Consider the following 20,144-nt stretch of genomic DNA (forward strand, 5'->3'; position numbering starts at 1 on the left):
ATATTCACTCATTAAAACCTGCAAATATACCCTCCCTGTCACGCAGTCCATTCGAATGATAGCGTTCATAACTCTCATGCATGGCTTGACATGATTAAGGATATGGTAGTACTCACAATGGGTCAACAAATATTGCCTTGATGAGTCTATAGAGACCATGCCTCATACATACCTTGCACACCACTAATCTCGGACGTGGTGTTAGGATATTCACAGTTGCGTCAGGTAGCAAAAGTGCAATTTTTCCTTACATAATATGGTCATGCTGTATCTGCCTAGTGTACATTAGTGCTATCTTTAGAGCTACTACAGAGCCATCACATGCACTTTGAAGTTTAATTTTGTACAAATATTTGAACAAGTCACTAAGATGCACAAGGATATTTGATTCTGTTGTGAAAAAAATATAAGTTGCGTAGCCCTAAAGTGTACCTATTTTGCCATGGCATTTTTCTGTTCCCTGTTGATAGAATGAAAAAAAAAATGCATACCTACTATAAACTTTGACAGCAGCTTTATTTAGCACATTTTACAGCCAAGACATTCCGAGATGAACATCCACGGCTGCTACGTATTAGTTCATAATATTAACAATCACATGGCACCAATCGCTGACATCACTGCACTTCTTTTTCAGCGACCACCAGGATGAAACGGCCCAGTCAGCGATTGAGGAACCCCTCTACAAAGAGCGAAAATTCCTTGTGTTCGAGGGTTGCCTGCGGCAGCTTCTTGAGACCTGAACAATGTGCGGGCAAACAAGGACCCTTTACTTTAGCATAGCGGGAAGCCTTGTGACTGTGAAGGGGACATGCTCACTGCAGCATTCTTTCCTCTGGAAAAGCCAACCACTGGTTGAAGGAAAGGCAGCAAGAAATGTCCTCCTGGCTGCAGGCATCTTGTTCTCTGGCTGCGGTATAGCTTCAGTTCTTCGGTTCCTGCAATCCATTGGGGTGCAAGGCATCACAGAGAGGACCAACTACAACTACCAACGGGCATACTTGCTACCTGCCAGAAATGAGGTTTGACAATAAGGATATCTCTCATACAACATTCAAGTCAAAGTATATGTCATTAACTCGTAACTAGATGTCGCATCCTTTCAAGACAACTTGAAGCTACAATGCAACATATAAAACATAAAATGCAGCATATATGCAACAGCGGAGGCATTGCAGTGCAATGCACCTGCTACTGCACATCTATGTTGCCTTTGGCTACATGTTTAATAGACCAGCTGCATGCTCTAGTACTGAAGGCATAATTTTTGCAATATTTTTTTTTTTGAGTAAATGTGCTGTGAGAAAAGTGAAAAGCAATGCAGAATTTGAAACCTGCCCCCCTCATCCTAATATGCATTAAGGCAACCACATGACTGCAAGTTTGTAGCCTCTAAGTTGAACATCTCCTTCTTTGCAGCTTTTTCAGCAAAGGCAAGCAGATCTTGCTAGTGAGCTTGTAGGGACAACAGACCTGGCAGGGGATGATCGCTGTGACTCGCCAGGCTACAGCGCAAAGTACATGACTTGCAGTGTACTAGCTGTGCAGAATGGAGCAGTTTTGTACACTGCACAAGTTCAAGTCGGTGAGGTAATGCGACTCATCCTTTCCGACAACTGAGGTTCCTCCTAATATCACATCCTATCTTACGGCATTTCAACCCTTCTGCTAAAACTTCAGTGCACACGGACGAAAGTGGCATAGGCCTCAGTGCTGTCCTCGTTTAGAGCTATGACGACTGTGAACATGTGATTGCTTACGCCAGTCGGACTCTAAGCAAGACTGAGCACAACTACACCATCACCGAGCAGGAATGTCTCGCGGTTGTTTTCGCCGTGCAGCGGTTTCGCTGCTACCTGTACGGAGAGCCCTTCGTAGTAGTAACCGATCACCATTGCCTATGCTGGCTACTCAATCTCTTTGATCCGTCTAGTCGCCTAGCCCGCTGGGCACTTCGCTTGCAAGAATACGACTACAGCATTTCATACAAACGTGGCCGACGGCACGCAGATGGAGACTGCCTCTCCTGGTTGCCACCTGCCACGACGGAATGCGACGCGGACAACTTTGATCATTACGTCACTGCTTTATCTCTGAGATTTCCAAATACTCATACCTTTTGAACCGAGGAACACCCCGATCAGCATCTGGAGTCGTTCTTAGCTGCTGCTCAAGACCCAACCTCGAACAGCCAGTTTTGCCTATGCCTATGCGATGGCCTGCTATACAAAAAAGTTTACTCTCGTGGCTGCTTGCTCCAAGAAAGTGTCTTGTTTTTTTCACCGAGTCCACAACCAACTTGTCGTCCCCACTCCCTGTACGGCCGCCGCTACCGACCAACTCTGCGATTACGATACCTCATTAGATAAGAAGGCTGTGAGAATCCGTTTTGCTACAGACTGTCGGTTAATTGAATATTCTTTTTGCCTTTGTTTAAACCTTGACCTGGCTTAGTATTTTGTTAACTGAATATTCGTTTTGCCTTTCTTTAAACCTTGACCTGGCTTAGTATTTTGCGCTGTGTTTTTGTGTAACTCTCGCCCTTACTTACTATCTCTGGAATACTTGCTTTGTTATTTTATAGTCTTCTTTATCGCAGCGTTTGTTCATTGTCGGTGTTTTCTCTTGTCATTTATTGAGTCGTTTTTTATTACTATCATGTCCTGGTGTTTTATTAATTTTTTTTATGCAGTGTAATTTTGACTACTACCTATATATGTTCCCATTGTGTGTTAAAAAAGTGATGCATAAATTTATTCCTTGATCACACACCAACACACGCACTTCACTGGTTGACCGGCCTAACTTTTAACTGTGTTCTCAAACCTCATAGAGGGACGACGGGTAACCGTAAAGGGGATCCCGCGCCTCTGTTAATCGTTAAGGCGGGGTTTGTGACAATATAGAACAGACCAAAACTGCAGGAAAGGTATTAAATATGCTAAAAAATTACAAAAAGGTCAATGAGCTGCAAGGATTCATGGGATTTGCCAACTTTGAGAAAAATTTGTGGCACAACCTGCATACTCTAGTGCAGTGAAAAGAACTGCTTCCTCCCCCACCCCCCCCAAAAAAAGAAATTGCACGAGTGCAATCAATTCTGCTTAGGTGCAGTAATGTGAAAGCACTGCGAATTATGTCACACTGCTTAAATTGGTCCGACATTACGCTAGCAAACCTCGGCCGCACTGGTCCAGATGGCGTACGTGTATGCCATATTTACCCAGGTTAAATGAAGGAGTGGTGCAGATGGTACTTCATGAAGATCACAATGTTTGCTGCACAGCTGAACAGTATGTTGTAGTTTGAACTTGATGAAGAGAATGATGCTTACTGCACAGCATGAGAGTGTGTTGCAAAGTGCATTGCTCGTACCGTAGACGGGGAATGCCTCAGCCCACATAACCAAAGCAGAAGCCAGTGGAGGCCGCTTGGAACCGTCAAAGCCGACAGCCCACCATCACACACCCACGTAACTGGTCGGAATACTCTGCCCCAAGGCAGGTGACCTCTTCCCCTTAGATAAGTGCTCCCTTCTTCTCGCCTTGCAAATTTCATCGTGGTCTTTTTCTGCAAAGCTGTAAATTCTTCAGTTCTGTTCCTTCTATCTGGTGCTCTGTTCTATACTGCCTTTCGTTATCCTTTGACTATCCTGCACAGATGAATAAAATGTAAACACCAACACTGGAAAAAGCGACCATGAAAAGAAGCCACAGAAGAGGAGATATGCAGATAGAAAAGCGACAGTAAAAACTAGAAACATATTCACAGATCTCAAGGAAGCAAGATAACAAGCCAAGCTGTCGACAAAGTTCAGGCCCCAGAAATTGCAAGAGAACAAGTTAAAAACATCCTTATCAACAGTGCCAAATGAATGAATTATGAAAGCAGCTCCTCGCTCTATAAAATGCCAGAGGGACAAATATTAGAACAGGCAATGATAAGGTCTCCCAGCCCAACTAAGTGATTCCTGCGGTACAGGCCACAAAATGAGAAACAGTGGCTACCTTAGCTGGCAGAATTTGTGTACATATACTCACTGTGAAAGGAGAGCGATGTAATGCAAAGTTAGATACAGCTGATAATCAAGAAGTAGGGTATTATGTCCAGGCATGACAGCTGGTGATAGCCGAGACAGCTAAAATAAGGCTTTTAGAGCATTCGCTCTACTTCTCCCGTGCACAAACCTCAAAGTGAATGCAATGTTGACTTTGAACTCTCAGGCTGTGCAGCAAACAATGTCATCTTTATAGCTTAGACACGAGAGCACTATGCTATTGCCACAACCTATCACACCTCATAGTAAAACTACAACACACTCTCGCACTGTACAGTAAACATCGCCTCCATCAATTTCTAATTGCAAAACATTTTCGTGCGCTACAATGATCATCGTCTTAATGTTTCATCTACTCCTTCTCCTTCATTAAACTTACGGAAATACACCATGCACATACGCCACCTCACTATAGACGGAGGTTGCAACCGTGCCAGACAGCCTGCCGAGACCATTGAACAAAGAGAAGCCAGACTAGCCCATTGCCAAAAAGCTGAGCAAGAGTGCAAGCGAGCCAAGATCGAAGTGGCAGCAGCAACTGTGACTGCGGCCAATGGCTAACGCTCATGAAATTTGGTTCAAGGACGGTTGAACCTGCACAACGTTTTGAAAATATGCAGTGCTGCCCCTACACTTTGGCAAACACACCTGAAAGGAACCAGCTATTACTGCAGCTTGGAGATAAGAAATGTAACACTCTGCAAGCTTATTAGACTGTAAATAAATTCAAATTAATAATTCAGATCAGCAAATGCAGGAACAAGAGTTGTGGTTTGATCTGTGCTTCACCTGTATTACTCCACTGCTGGAATGGATGCATTCTGCGATCTGTTGTCATGTATTCACGGCTGGGAGTATCAATAAACAAACCTTCAAGCACTCATTTCATTGTGTCAGTATTGAGCACTCACACACTCGGTATCAATTAAAACACAGAATGCTTGTGCTGCCTTGGCACAAGCATTCTGTGTTTCGATTTTAATTTTTTTTCTATAAAATTCCATTCCAAATAAATGAATGTTTATGGTAGATGCTTGGAAGCATGTGCTCAAGCAGACTTGGCGATGCTCAGCATTGTCCTCCATTCTGGATTGTTTTTGGATGTGTATCTTTTTTTTTTACTAGGATTTGAATTTTCTTCCCAGGCTTTATTTTTGACTAACAGTTCTACACCTTTCTTGCTTAGATATCTACAAGTTCTGGCCCTTTAGAGGAATGAGATGTCTGTTCTTAAACAGTGCCACAAAACTGACACTTGACGCAGTGCATAACTTGGCGTTCATAAAATAGCATTCTCTATTTTTCCACCTTACAAATAAACGCACTTCCATGCACCACTCGAAGCAGTGCGCCTGGCACACGTGATAAAGTTTAGAATACAGCATGCAGTGAAGCGACAATCACCTGAGATTAAAGGGGAGGGTGCCTGAATCCCGCGTAGCTCGCCGACGGAAATTCACGCCGAACCCGGCAAACGACGCAGGCTGGCAGGACCACCCTGTTGCCTTCGCCCAGCCTGCCCCAAATCCACATGGTAAACAAGCGGTAGGCTATGAAGCGGTGCTGCCTGAAAATACCACGCTTTACAGTAAACGGATCATACACACACAAAAAAAAAATAATAATGCGAATCTGTCACCTGACGCTTCCGCACTACCTACTTGTTTACATCTCCGTCTCCATCGATGTTCGCTCCCTCCTCCTCTAGTGCAATGTGCACAGCCCGAAGGCCTATAAATAAATCGGACTTCGGGCGTTAGGCACACGCTTTGGAACGCTGGGTGGATCGTAATGCCGCCGCCGTCCTGCTGGCACACCACCAGCACCTCCGGCATGCTGCGGCAGCACACATCTTCAGGTGTGGGCATGCTTTCGCAGCGGTACCTGCGCATAAGTAAAATGTGAAAAGGCCGCGAAGCAAACACGAAACGGCATTTCATGAAATAAGAAAGTTGCAATAACGTATGTGCAGTGGCGCGTGCGCCACGGAACGCACCATGGTAGGCCGCCGTCTCCGTTGCCAGCGGGTGGTTCAGAAGGGCCAGTCGATGGCGTGCTGCTGTCGTCGCTGTCTAGCGGATCACGAAACGGAGTATAATCATATGGATCAAAGTCCAGCTCGGCAGCGGCTTCACGCAGGCCTCGCTTCGAGCTCGAGATCCATACGATCCATGGCGACCGACACGCGAACCGTCGCAAACACGAAGGGGAAGAAATCGGAGCACTACCGGAAGTAAACAAACCGAGAGTCGGTGGCGTCACTTCGTGACGCATTATGGGCGGGGCGTCGGCCCGGACATTTTCTTTTTTTTTTGGCCGGCGCATCGGCGTGTATGAGTTGAGGGCTACAGTTACGGGAGAGGAGGAGCGTCATTTTTAATATGGAATATCTGCGCTATTAGAGATGTTAGCCTAAAATTTTTTTGCGCTTTGCTGATTAGTGAAGGCACGCCGACCGCTCGTGCGCCTTTCTTAAGCACGGCTTCACGCTTTTCATGGGCCCTTTAAGTCGGTTCTGATGATTTTGAACGGCTCAACTGATTAGGATCTTAAACTAAAAGACCATAAAATACCTAGAGTTACGTTCAGTCGTTCAGTCGTGTCCGACTCTTCGTGACCCTATGAACCATGCCACGCCAGGCTTTCCGGTCTCTCACTATCTTCATAACATCACACAACTTCATCTTCAGTGTCTCGAAGATGCCATCTAACCATCGCGTTCGCTGCCTACCCCTTGTCCGGCGACCCTCAACCTTTCCCAACATCAAATCTTTCTCCAGCGACTCCTCTCTTCTGATCAGATGACCAAAGTAGCTGAGCTTTAACTTTAGAATTTGACCCTCCAATGAGCAGTCAAGGTTTATGGCCGACAATATCGACTGATTTGATCTTCTGGCAGTTCAAGGAACTCTCAGGAGTCTTCGCCAGCACCACAATTCAAACGCGTCAATTCTTCGGCGGTCAGCTTTTTTCACAGTCCAACTCTCGCATCCATACATCACAACTGGAAATACCATAGCACGAGTTATACGGATCTTGGTTGGCAGACTAATTAATGTCTCTGCTCTTTACTAGGCGGTCAAGGCTGACCATTGCTCTCTTTCCCAGAAGCAGGCGTCTCCTAATTTCATGGCTGCAGTCTCCTTCAGAGGCAATCTTGGAGCCCAAGAAGAGAAAATCTGTCACAGCTTCCACCTCTTGTCCATTGATGCTCCAGGACTTGATAGGGCAAGACGCCATATTTGTCTTTTTAATGTTCAGTTTAAGCCCAAACGTCTCACTCTCGTCTCGTACACGCATCAGAAGTCTCTTGAGTTCCACTTCACTTTCTGCCATTAAAGTGGCATCATTAGCGTATCTAAGGTTGATGATACGTTTTTCAGCAATCTTCACTCCAGCTGAAGAATCGTCGAGACCGGCTTTTCTCATTACGCACTTTGCATATAGGTTAAATAGGCAGGGCGACAGTATGCAACCTTGCCTCACTCCTTTCTCAATCGTAAACCAATCAGTAAGACCATTCCCAGTTCTGACTGTGGCCTCTTGCCCTTCATACAGGTTCCTGAGAAGACAGATGAGGTGTATTGGAACTCCCATCTCTTGGAGAGCTTGCCACAATCTGCTGTGATCTACGCAGTCAAACGCTTTCGCATAATCAGTAAAGCAGAAGATGGGTTTCTGGAACTCTCTTGCTTTTTCCATGATCCAGAGAAGGTTGGCAATTTGGTCTCTAGTTCCTCTGCCCTTGTGAAACCCAGCTTGCACGTCCGGAAGCTCCCGATCCACATACTGCTGCAGCCTACCTTGGAGGATTTTCAACATCACCTTGTTAGCATGCGAAACAAGCGCGATCGTGCGGTAGTTGGAACAATCTTTGCCACTACCTTTCTTTTAAATGGGGATGTAAACTGACCTCCTCCAATCCTGTGGCCACTGCAAGGTTGTCCAAATCTTCTGACATAATGTATGCAGAATGTTAACAGTGTCGTGGTTGAGGTTTTGAAGCAACTCAGCTGGAATACCATCAATTCCGCTAGCTTTGTTCTTAGCAAGGCTGGCTAAGGCCCATTCAACTTCACTCTTCAGGATGCCCGGCTCGAGGTCAGTAATTACAACCGTCTTATGTTGTGTTTGCACGTTTGGGTCCTTCTTGTACAGTTGTGTGTATTCCTGCCACAACTTCTTTATCTCTGAGGCTTCAGGGAGGTCCTTGCCTCGTTTGTCCTTTATCACGCCCAGCTTAGGACAGAAGCTTCCTTCAATATATTTGATTGTCTTATACAGAGCTGTTGTGCTCCTTAATTGGCAGAATATATTAGCAGAATATAAATATCTGGGGGTATGGGCAAATGAAGGATAGGCATACATTGGAAAGCAGTAGCAATCACTTAAGGCCAAAGGGCGAAGGAATGCCGGAATAATGAAGCATAAGACATTGTGGGGATACAATAGGTATGAGGTTTTGAGGGGTGTTTGGAAAGGAATTATGGTGCCGGGACTTACTTTCGGAAATGCGGTTTTGTGCCTAAAATCAGAGGTACAGTCGACATTAGAAATAAATCAGAGATCCGTTGGACGATTAGCACTAGGTGCCCACGGCAAAACTACAAATGAGGCGGTACAGGGAGATATGGGCTGGGCATCTTTCGAAATACGTGAAGCTCAGAGTAAAATATTATATTAGGAACGCCTGAGGAAATTGGACAGTAACAGATGGGCACCTAAAGTATTTAAATACCTGTACTTAAAAAGCGTTGACTCACAATGGAGGAAAAGAACTAGGAAACTGACAGTAAATATGCTACTTACAAGGACGGAGAAATAAAGAGCATTAAGCAACAGGTAAAAACACAGAAGGTAAAAATTGGATAAATTCGATGGAAAAGAAACAGTTTGGAATTATACTGAAAGTGAAAAATGCAGATCAGGAAGGAAGATTTCTTTGATAGGTCAAGAGGCAGTGCCCTACTTTTTGAAGCTAGATCAGGGTGCCTTAGAACACCCAGCTACAAAAAGAAATTTAACAATAAAGATGACGCATGTGCTGTATGTGGAAACTCCAGTGAACCAATTGACCATGTTATACTCGAATGTAATGGTATCCATCCGGAAGTTGATGCAGACGCAATCACTGTTCCTAAAGCTCTGGTGTTAGAGATAACAGTGGCCGGGTGAATAAACCGGCTGTGGAAACTAGCAAAAAACGACTGGAAGATTGGTGGCTTAAAAAGTGACATAATGTTGGTAATGTAGGAACAAAAATTTATTAAATAGAATGATGGTTTAGTTAACCATTCTAAGTCAATAATTAAGATATAGGGAGAAAAATGAGCATGATAGCTACTGCTACCACCCCGTTTCAAAGGGGACGCTCCTATATTCCATCTATCCATCCATCCCTTACAAATTCGCACTGCTTATGTTGTCGATGCTAAGCGTTGCTCGTTTGTCGCGCTTGATATCTCAGTATAAACCAGAGTATTCACATCATGAATAGGCCGGAAGTTTGCAGTAACCAGACTGATATTGTCTACATGGATGTGCAGTTAACCGATTTCTCGCCAGCATTTTTGTAATATCTGCGATAGATTGCGCCCGACATGTTAGCAAATTAAAGCAAAACAATAAAATAAACGTCCTCAGAGCACCTTGAATCATTGCAGCTCGAGCTTACACATGTAATTAGTTCGAAACTGCACAGACTTCTGCTTAGTATTAAGGCTATGGCGGCTTTACATTGCGCCAGTAAGCATACCGTGTGCAGTACAGTTTGATGAAGGGCATGTCATACGGTTAAATCCAGCACAGCTCCTAATGGAGTCTATATTGATCTAGTTGCCCATGAATGGGTATACTATTTTTATTCCCCTTTGTCATTTCGAGAGAACAATAGGCGCTCTTATGTTAAGAAAAATGTCCAAACTTAGGTCTGCTGCTGCTGTGTAAGTACGCTTAAATTTGTATAGAATTTTAATAATGGCATGCTGAAAGGAAGGTTGAACATATACTTTATTCTGTCACAAACATATACAATACATGGCACAAACTGTTTAAAAATACATTTACAAGTAATATAACGTAAATGTGCACATTCTGTAAACTTGGCAACAAAGTTCAAGATTAGCAAAGTTTTGCTAGCTTTTTTTTTCTCTTGAGCCTTTTGTTTTCAAGTTCATGGTTACAGCTTTGCTGTGCTGCCTCATTCTCATTGTTAAGGAATATGGCAGAATTTGTACAATGACCTCTTAGTGCTAAGCACATGGAACATTCAAGGACTTTGTGCGACGCACATGCTTCACCGTTTCCCAGTATACAGACTGATTTTCTACATTTTTTGCAAAGTTCTCCTCAGCTTTTCTCAACAGCTCAGCAAGATTCAAGTTCGGTTGCGGCAGTCCACGTATTCTCTTTGTGCTGTCAGGGATGTTTCAATACAACTATTTTCAGAAATGACAAAATCCGATCGGCAACAATCGCACGTGGTGGCTTTCATCAACTTTAGACTCAAAAATCCAACCACATAGCAGAGTATGCAGTCAGCGACTTGCGCACACGTGGTCAGTGGGCTGCAAAGCTCTATCTGGTCTCGGAATCGCCCGTCGCCACTTTTCTAAACGTTCAGGTTCAAGCGGAGCCCCGAAAAGCGACACACACTCCGTACATGTCCGATACCCCGACTTGCAGTTCAGTACAAAGCACTTCTTGCCATTTTGAAGCGCAGACAGCCTGAGCGCAGCTAAGTGGTAATCGGTGTCACATGCCCTGGCGTGGTATACGTTCAGTGAATACCAGCAAAATACGAATCAGCCAAACTGTTTACTCGCAGGACTCACAGGCACAACTCAACACTTCCCGAGAACACGGAAAAGCCCTCACATGCACGAACACACACAACCACACACACACACACACACACACACACACACACACACACACACACACACACACACACACACACACACACACACACACACACACACACACACACACACACACACACACACACACACACACACACACACACACACACACACACACACACACACACACACACACACACACACACACACACACACACACACACACACACACACACACACACACACACACACACACACACACACACACACACACACACACACACACACACACACACACACACACACACACACACTTCAGCAAGTACATTTCAACACGTATACGGCGTGCAATTTTCCGAATGCACGCGTGCGAGCTCTCATACTACAGCGTCATCTGTATTATTCCACAGAAGACTACCGCTGACTCGAGGTATCAGCGAACATTATCTGTCAGCTATATCTCTCTAAGGTTGTTGTTGTGGCTGTATGAAGAAGGAAAAGAAAATGAGCGGGCCTGCTACTGGCTCTGTAGCTGAGCCACCTCCGCGGCCGAGGGCAGACTGAAGAGAAAATAAAGAAAAGGAAAAGGGAAAGAAAGACACGTGCCGCAACAACAGCCGTCGTCCACCAGCGAAGCGGTGGCGGGTGCAATGATGGCCTACAACAGGAAAATATTTGGTGGCAGGCTAGCCCCCGCCGCAAACGGCGGTGACCTACCTGCCTCAGCCCCACCAGGGGAAGCGGCGAGCCTCAGCACCTAACTTATTACACTGTGGTCATGACCGATCCCTTCGCCAGGCAATTCACGTATATACGAAGCTGACCGTGCCAGGCAAAGTATTATTATTGGTTCATTCAATCCAGCAGTCCATGCTGCGCCTTTCATTCAGCCCTTCCTCGAACGCCGCACCGCACAGCATACAGAAGACGGAGTAAAGCAGGAATCACTGGCAATTTAGCCCCGCCGTGGTAGTGCAGTGGTAAGGCATCCGACTACAGTACCGGACTACCTGGGATCAATCTGGATCAATCCAGAGGTACGGATGCAAACTAGAGAGGCGTCCGTGTGCTGTGCGATGTCGGTTGTTGTGGCTGTAGGAAGAAGGAAAATAAATTTCAAGGGCCTGCTACTGGCTCAGTAGCTTACCCACCTCCGTTGCCTTGTGCGTGCAGAAGGGAAAAAGCAGAGAAGAAAGAAAAAAAAAGAGGGAGAAAAAAGGCGCGCCGCAACAGCCGTCGTCCACCACCTAAGCGGTGGCGGGTGAAATGAAGGCCTACAAAAGATAAAAATTAGGTGGCTGGCTAGCCCCCGTCGCAAGCGGCGTTCACCTACTGTCCCAGCACCGTAGGGCCAAGAACAGCTACCCTTCTTCCCCCCCCCCCCCCCAAGATTTATAAGGGCCAGGGACTCGAGATGTCGGTGCACTCAAGGGTAATATATTAATAAATAATAGGTTCACAGGAAGGGAAAGGCGCAGTATCTGTCACACTTGTGTCTGTGGACATCTGAACCGCGCCGTAAGGGAAGGGACGAAGATGTGAGTGAAAGTGGAAATAGAGAAAGGAGAGTCGTAGTGTACGGTTACGAAGTAATTTCGACCACCTGGGGATCTTTAACGTTAGCTGACATCGCACAGCACACGGACGCCTCTTTGTTTCGCCTCCATCGAAACGCAGCCGCCGAGGTCGGGTTCGAACCCGGGTATTGCGGACAGTAGTAGGGCGTCTTACCACTGTACCACCCCGGTGGGGCACTCTAAGATTCACAGGTGGTCGAAATTACTACACAACCCTGCACTACGGCCAGTTTTTCTCCCTTTCAACTTTTTCCTCGCCTACCTCCCTTCCCTTACAGCGTGCTTTAGGTGTCCACAGGGCGAGTGTTACGGATACTCTGCATTTCCTTTCCTATGTAGTGACATCTGAAATTAGTTTACAGGTTAGTAGTAGCATCTCAAATTAGTTTACAGGAAAGGTGCAGTACCTACATGTCATGTCTGCCGATGACAACAGATAAAAATGACGTTTCCGAAGCATATTCATGGATATCTTTGCCGAATCAAACCCAGACGAAGTACTGGGGTTTCAAATTAGTTCACATGTATGAAAGGCGCAGTATCTCTACACTTCATCGACGACAAGACAAAAAGATGAGCATCAGAAGTAAATCATAGCTAACTTACTCGAACCAAACGCAAACCCTACTGAAAAATCCTGTATAAAATTCGTACAGGAAATCGTATACAGGTTTACTGTACAGGATCTGGTATACAGGATTGGGGGCTATTTCAGCAAATTCCGGTACTGGTCTGGAAAGCCCGGAATGAAACCACGCGGAGCTCCGATACCGGAATGGCCTCTATGATAATGGCCCTCGTTTACGGAAAGAAACGCGTCGCCAGGGTGGAAAAAGCATGCGACAATATAAAATAAAACGACTACATTTAAAATAATAAACTAAAAAAAATTTGCTACCGAATGTGGAATCGAACCTCGGTCCTTATGGTCTTGAGACGGGCACCTTAACCAATACTCTACGGCGGATTATTATGGTGGTTATTATTCAGTATATGTAGCCATTTTGCTCTTTCGTACTTGTCTATTTTCCTTGGCAGTAGAGTTTGTGGCCGTAATTCACCGATCGCCCTTTAAACACGCTAATATCTTTGCAGGCTATCACGAGGGTTCACAAATGTGCCGTATCTTTATAATGCGTCGCTTTATTGAAGGCAAACCTCACGATGTCATAATTTACTAGTGCTGATGTGTTTTTTTTTAATCGTCTACGAACGCTTGTAAGTTTTCCTACATACAGAGATATCCGGTGCACTAACACTTGTAATACTGGACGTTTTAGCTTCACGTGCTACCAGCGGAGCATCGATGTCAATGAATACACTTCCGACTGAGCGGTTTCAATATGTAAACATTCGAGAACGTGTCGCCCGGTGTGCGGCTATCTGCGCATCTTCCGATGGTCAGCGATGTTTGTTTATTTTTTCTCGAACAGTTTTTTGTCATCGCTGGCGAAACGATACGTTCGTGCTTCTACTTTCGTGTTGTAGGCGGCGGATCTTCAGTCGTAAATATGACGACGCATCGCAAGATCGTACGAGCTGCAGCGACTGTTGTACGCGCAAAAGCGACGCGACGCTCGTATATGCTTGCTAGCGCACACTTCGAAGGCTTCGCATTTTCGAGGTATTTGGGAAACGAAGCGTGCCCTTTATATACAGAACAGTTGTATAATATGTTTGGTATCATGCTTATTTAGTGCGCTGGCGTGTCCGGCATGGTCATTCTGGCTGAGCTTCGTCGATCGGCTCGGCTTCTGTTCAGAAGCGGAATAATCTGCCCGGTATCAGCTCCAGAAATGATGCGTTCGTCCGGTTTCTGGTTAATTGATACAGGCTCAACACTACATAACGCCACTACATTTGAAAAAGAAAAGAAACAAAAAGAAAATAGAAAAGGAAAAAAAATTTACATGTGATACGAACCTTGGTCTTTTCAGCCAGCAAGCACGCACTTTAACCACTACACAACGGCAGGACACGGTGATCGTGGTTATATATCTGCTTATGTAGTCGAGATTGCTCTTTTGTAGTTTGTGTATTTTTGTAGGGTGTAGAATTTGTGGTCGCAATTGAATGGCCGCCGTTTAAACACGTTGCATCTTTTTCCTGGCTATCACGAAGGGTTATCCGTGTCCCGCATCTCTACAATGTATCGCTTTCTTGCAGACAAACCTACGAATGTCACAATTTACTAGTGCTGATGTGTTTTGTCATCCTCTTCGAACGCATGCCATTTTTGCTACATATAGTTATATTCGGTGCACCAACACTTGTAATACTGCTTGTTTTAGCTTCACCTGCTGCCAGCGGAGCCGCGACGTCAATGAATTTATTTCTGACTAAGTGTTTTGCATGCGTAAAAACTCGAGGAAGCGACTCCCAATGTCCGGCTGACCTGCGCATATTCCGATGGTCAGCGATGTTTCATTTATTCTCGAGCATATTTTATCCGCGCTAACGAAATGCTACGTTCTTGCTTGCACTTTCGCGTTGAAGGTGGCAGATTTTCAGTCGCATAATATGAACATGCACAGCAAGATCGTACAAGCTGCAGCGACTGTCCACACGCAAAAACAAAACGCGATGCATGTATGTACTTGCGAGCGCACACATCCACGGCTTCATATCTTCTAGGTGTGTACGAAACAACGCGTACTCCACATATGCAGACAAGTTTTAACGTATATTATGTATGGTTTCATGCTTTTTTAGCGTGAAGGCATGTTCCGACGTGGTCATCCTGGCTGAGCTTCACGATCCGCCCGAGTTGTACTGAGAAGCAGAAATACTCTGTCCCGTATACGTTTCATTCATATCGGATTTGTCCGGTTTCTGTTAAACCGGACATGACCTGTCCTGTATATGAGCTCAATACAGGACTAGTCCGCCCTGTTTCATATCAATACCGGACTGGGATGTCATGTATAAGTGGCATAGTCTGCCCTGTATTAACTCGATACCGGATTGGATCATCTGGATTGAGATTCATACCGGACATGACCTGTCCGCTATAAACCCGTTTAAGCTTCATATAGGACTGGTCGGCCCTTTTCATGTCCATACCGGACTGAGATGTCATGTATAAGATGCATTCTGGAAATGGTCTGCCCTGTATTAACTCTATACCGGACTGGACCGTCCGGATTGAGATTCATATCGGACATGATCTGACCGATATAAACCCGTTTAAGCTTCATACCGGTATCAAATTTATACGGGATAATACAGGACCGGTTCAAACCCGTTTGTCGCGACACGGGATTTTTCACTAGGGAACTGCATCGCTGTGTCATCAGACTGAAACCAGATACAAAGGCAAGCCATGACACGAGAAATTTTCGAAGAATAATCGTATCAAACTTAGTCGAACCAAACGCAAACCGAATCAGTGGTGTTTGAAATTATGTTATAGGAAAGAGAAGGCGCAGTATCTGTTACACACAAGCGACGAAAACAGATAAAATGGCGACAATCGGAAGTATAATCACGGATAATGTAGTATCTCTGTGTCATTAGTCTTTACCCAAATAGAAATGCAAGCCTCAAAGGAACTTTATTGAAATAATGTGACACTATTTCAACATTAATACAAATCTCTCATTATAGAGCCATGAAACCGCGCCCTGAACTTCAGTTCCAATATACAAGTGACAATGGGGTTGCTCGTGACGTAAACCACAGGTATCAAAAACAGGCGCATGTAGTCCAGAGCCTTCTCAATGTAACAAACCAGGAATTTCTGAGCTCATAAAAAAGTGAAAACCTGTTACATTCTTCATATGTTATCCGCTAGAACATTGCGAGGTTCCACACACGGGCCAGCAAAACGCTATATAAAGCAATGTTACAAAAGCATTAAAAAACATATTGTTAAGGGAAACTTACACAGCAGTAAACGCCAGATAACTCTCAGAAGCACACACCACCAGTACGAACCCAGCTTAGCCTGAGCGTCATCTTCTTCACCACACCACACCAGTGCGTCGTCGTCATCTAGATATTGCGCACCGTAACGTATTCCCCGCGCAGGAGAAGCAAAGTCCCGGTGCTGCCTATCTGTACAGAACTTGAATGGTATGATTTCAGACGGGCGACGTACACGATTTCTGGATGAGGGGTTGTGGAAGGATACTTGGGCTGTAGAGGGGCGATCTCATAGGTCACATCGGTAACTTGTCGCAGGACGCAGTAAGGACCCACGTAACGAGGCAGACGTTTCTCGCACATCCCCACACGGCGGGCCGGAAGCCAAGGAAGCACGAGGGAACCAGGAGAGTGGTGGACGTCTCGGTGATGTAGGTCATAACGACGCTTTTGTGACCACTGAGACGCGCCAAGCCGGTCTCGAGCAATGTGGTGGGCGGCATCAGCTCGGGCGATGACGTCCGAAGCGTAACTACAGGAAGAGTTGTCAAGAGGCAGCAAGGTGTCAAAGGGGAGTACAGGGTCGCGGCCGAAAAGTAGATAAAAGGGAGAGTATCCGGTGGTATCATGGTATGAGGATTTATAGGCGAACGTGACAAAAGGTAAGGAGATGTCCCAGTCACGGTGGTGGTCGGACACATACATAAGTAGCATGTCGGTCAGTGTGCGATTAAGGCGCTCAGTAAGACCGTTCGTTAGCTGGTAGGCTGGGGTGAATTGGTGACGAGTAGCGCATGAGCGGAGAAGGTCATGAACTACTTTGGAAAGGAAACAGCGGCCACGATTTGTGAGCAGTTGACGCGGAACGCCATGAATCAAGATTACTTCATGCAAAAAAAAGTCAGCGACGCCGGAGGCGCAGCTGGTGGGGATGACCCTGGTTACAGCATATCGGGTAGTATAATCAGTTGCCACAGCAATCCATTTGTTTCCAGATGTTGACGTCGGAAAACGCCCAAGACGATCGAGGCCCGCACGAGAAAACGGTTCAGTCGGCACTGTAATTGGTTGCAGGGCCCACTAGGTTGAAGCAAGGGTGTCTTACGGCGCTGACATAGCTCACAAGCGGCGACGTAGCGACGGACAGAGCAGTAGAGACCAGGCCAGAAAAATCGTCGTCGCACACGGTCATACGTGCGTGATACTCCCAAGTGTCCTGCTGTAGGGGCGTCGTGAAGTTGGGCGAGGACAGTAGAGTGCAGATGAGCCGGAACAACCAGTAAAAGGTCCGCGCCATCTCGACGCGTATTGCGTCTGTATAATGTCTCTTTATGGAGCACAAACATGCTGGCGGAAAAGTCGGGTTTGTTGCGCAGCTGGTCTATAATCGGTGGCAGGGCAGCATCACGACGCTATTCGAAGGTGATATTTACAAAGTCCGAGATGGACAAAATGTAGTCGTCAGCAGTATGGTCGGAGAAATCGGGAGGATCTACGGGATGGCGGGACAAGCAGTCAGCGTCTTGGTGTAAGTGGCCGGACTTGTATACCACAGTAAATTCGTACTCTTGTATTCGCAAGACCCAGCGACCTAGCGGCCAGTGGGGTCCTTAAGTGAGGACAGCCAACACAAAGCATGATGGTCTGTCACTACACAGAAGGACCGCCTAAACAAATTAGGGCGGCATTTGGTCAGCGCCCAAACAAATGCAAGGCATTCCCGCTCTGTAATTGAATAATTGCGCTAAGAGGACGAAAGCAGGCGGCTGCATAAGCAATGATGCAGGAGGACCCATGATGGGACTGGGCAAGGATAGCACCAATACCATGGCCGCTAGCGTCGGTGCGCTGTTCGGTAGGTGCAGATGGAACGACGTGCGCCAGAACAGGTGGTGTAGTGAAGGCGGAAATAAGCGTTGGGAAGGCATAGGCTTGGTCACAAACTCTTGTGATAGGTACGTTTTTCTTCAGAAGAGAGGTAAGCGGATGAGCGATGTCTGCGAAGTTCCGAATGAAGCGGCGGAAGTAGGAGCAAAGACCAAGGAAGCTTCGCACGTCACTTGAGCTACGTGGGGTAGGGAACTTGCGCACGGCTCGAACTTTGTCAGGGTCGGGCTGCACACCATTTGCATCAACCAAATGACCCAGAACTTTGATTTGGCGCCGAGCAAAGCTACATTTTTTGGCGTTCAGTTGAGGACCGGCGCGGCGAAAAACGGCCAGGACTTTAAAACGTTGATCAAGGTGGGTTGCGAACGTGGAAAAGAAAACGACGGTGTCATCTAAGTAGCATAAACATGTCCACTTGAAGCCACGGAGGAGCGAGTGCATCATGCGTTCGAATGTCGCAGGAGCGTTACAGAGTTCAAATGGCATCACCTTGAATTGATAGAGTCCGTCGGGGGTGACAAATGCGCTTTTCTCGCGATCCCGTTCGTCGACAGCGATTTGCCAGTAACTTGAACTCATGTCGATGGAAGAAAAATAGCTGGCACCATGCAAGCAGTCAAGCACGTCGTCAATTAGCGGATGAGGGTAAACATCTTTCTCTGTTATTTGATTAAGATGGCGATATCGACACAAAATCTCCAACTTTGGTCTTTCTTTTTGACCAATATGACAGGGGACGCCCAGGGACTGCAGGAAGGCTTAATAATGTTTTGCGTCAGCATCTTGTTAACTTCTTTCTGTATAGCATGCCGTTCAGTAAGGGAAACACGATAAGGTCGTCTGTGGATGGGACTGGCGACACACGTGTTGATTCGATGTGTCACAACAGATGTTTGGCCCAATGGTCCGTCCCCGAAATCAAATATATCAGCGTACGACAGCAAAAGGTCGGAGAGAGCTCTGGCTTGGTCATCTGGCAGATCCGCAGATATCATGCTTGAAAAGAGAAGCTGATATATGCTGCTCCGACAGATGCTGAGGCGTTGGAGCAGCAACTTCCCAGTCCGCCAAAGGAAACAGATCAGCAAAGCGATGCCATGGGGTAAAACTTGGGTCGAGCAGCTGAAGTTAAGGACGGAATGAGAGGTGCGGTAAGCAGTGACAGTCACAACGGTATGAGGGAGTATGATGTTCCGACGCAGAACAACATTGGTAATTGGGCAAGTGACGTATGTGCCGTCAGGAACTGCGGGGAACGAGGCCAGTGGATTATAAATAGCAGCTTCGGGTGGTAGACGAACAAATTCGGCGGATCGGAGGCGGGGCTTGAGATCGGTGTTTTCGGGGCAGTAGGGAAGGTCTAAGCGAAGAAGGCCAGTTAAGCAATCAGTCAGGGCAGAATGGGCCGTTAAAAAGTCGATGTCGAGGATCACGTTGTGAGGGCAGCGGTCGATAACAGTGAAGAGGACAGAGGCAGTGCGACCAGAAATACTGATGCGCGCAGTGCACACTCCCACGACGGCAGCGACGCTTCCATCGGCGACACGAACGGCGAAATAAGCGGCGGGTGTGACAACCTTTTTGAGACGGCGGCGAAAGGATGAGCATAGGACTGAAATTTGGGCACCAGTGTCAATGAGGGCAGCAACAGGGGCCCCATCCACACAGATGTCTAGAAGGGTGCGGCGATGAGCGAGGGTCAGCAGAGGATTTTCGGGCCGGGTCGTCAATGCAGCATAACCTCCGGGAGCTGCATTGGTTAGTTTTCAGGAAGAGAGCCAGAGAAGTGAGGAGATGATGGACGGCAAGGTAGGGGCGAGTGGGATCTTCGGGTCTGAGGTGACAGTGAGAGGTTGGATGTGCGCGTGGCTGGCGAGTTAAAGTCACGAGAGCGCG

At 46.4% G+C, this 20,144-nt stretch overlaps 1 long non-coding RNA gene across 1 annotated transcript; it reads right to left on the reverse strand.

Annotated features, from left to right (window-relative positions):
* Window positions 1-499: 499 nt before the first annotated feature.
* LOC146188220 (uncharacterized) lies at window positions 500-5,786 on the reverse strand. Its single transcript, XR_014707181.1, has 3 exons — window positions 5,719-5,786; window positions 5,462-5,624; window positions 500-938 (listed from the first exon to the last, which is right to left on the reverse strand). It is a non-coding gene; the product is annotated as an uncharacterized LOC146188220 (long non-coding RNA).
* Window positions 5,787-20,144: the final 14,358 nt, after the last annotated feature.

Source organism: Amblyomma maculatum, chromosome 5 (genome assembly GCF_055883805.1).
Source record: "Amblyomma maculatum isolate TAMU_Amacu chromosome 5, ASM5588380v1, whole genome shotgun sequence".
NCBI lineage: Eukaryota > Metazoa > Arthropoda > Arachnida > Ixodida > Ixodidae > Amblyomma > Amblyomma maculatum.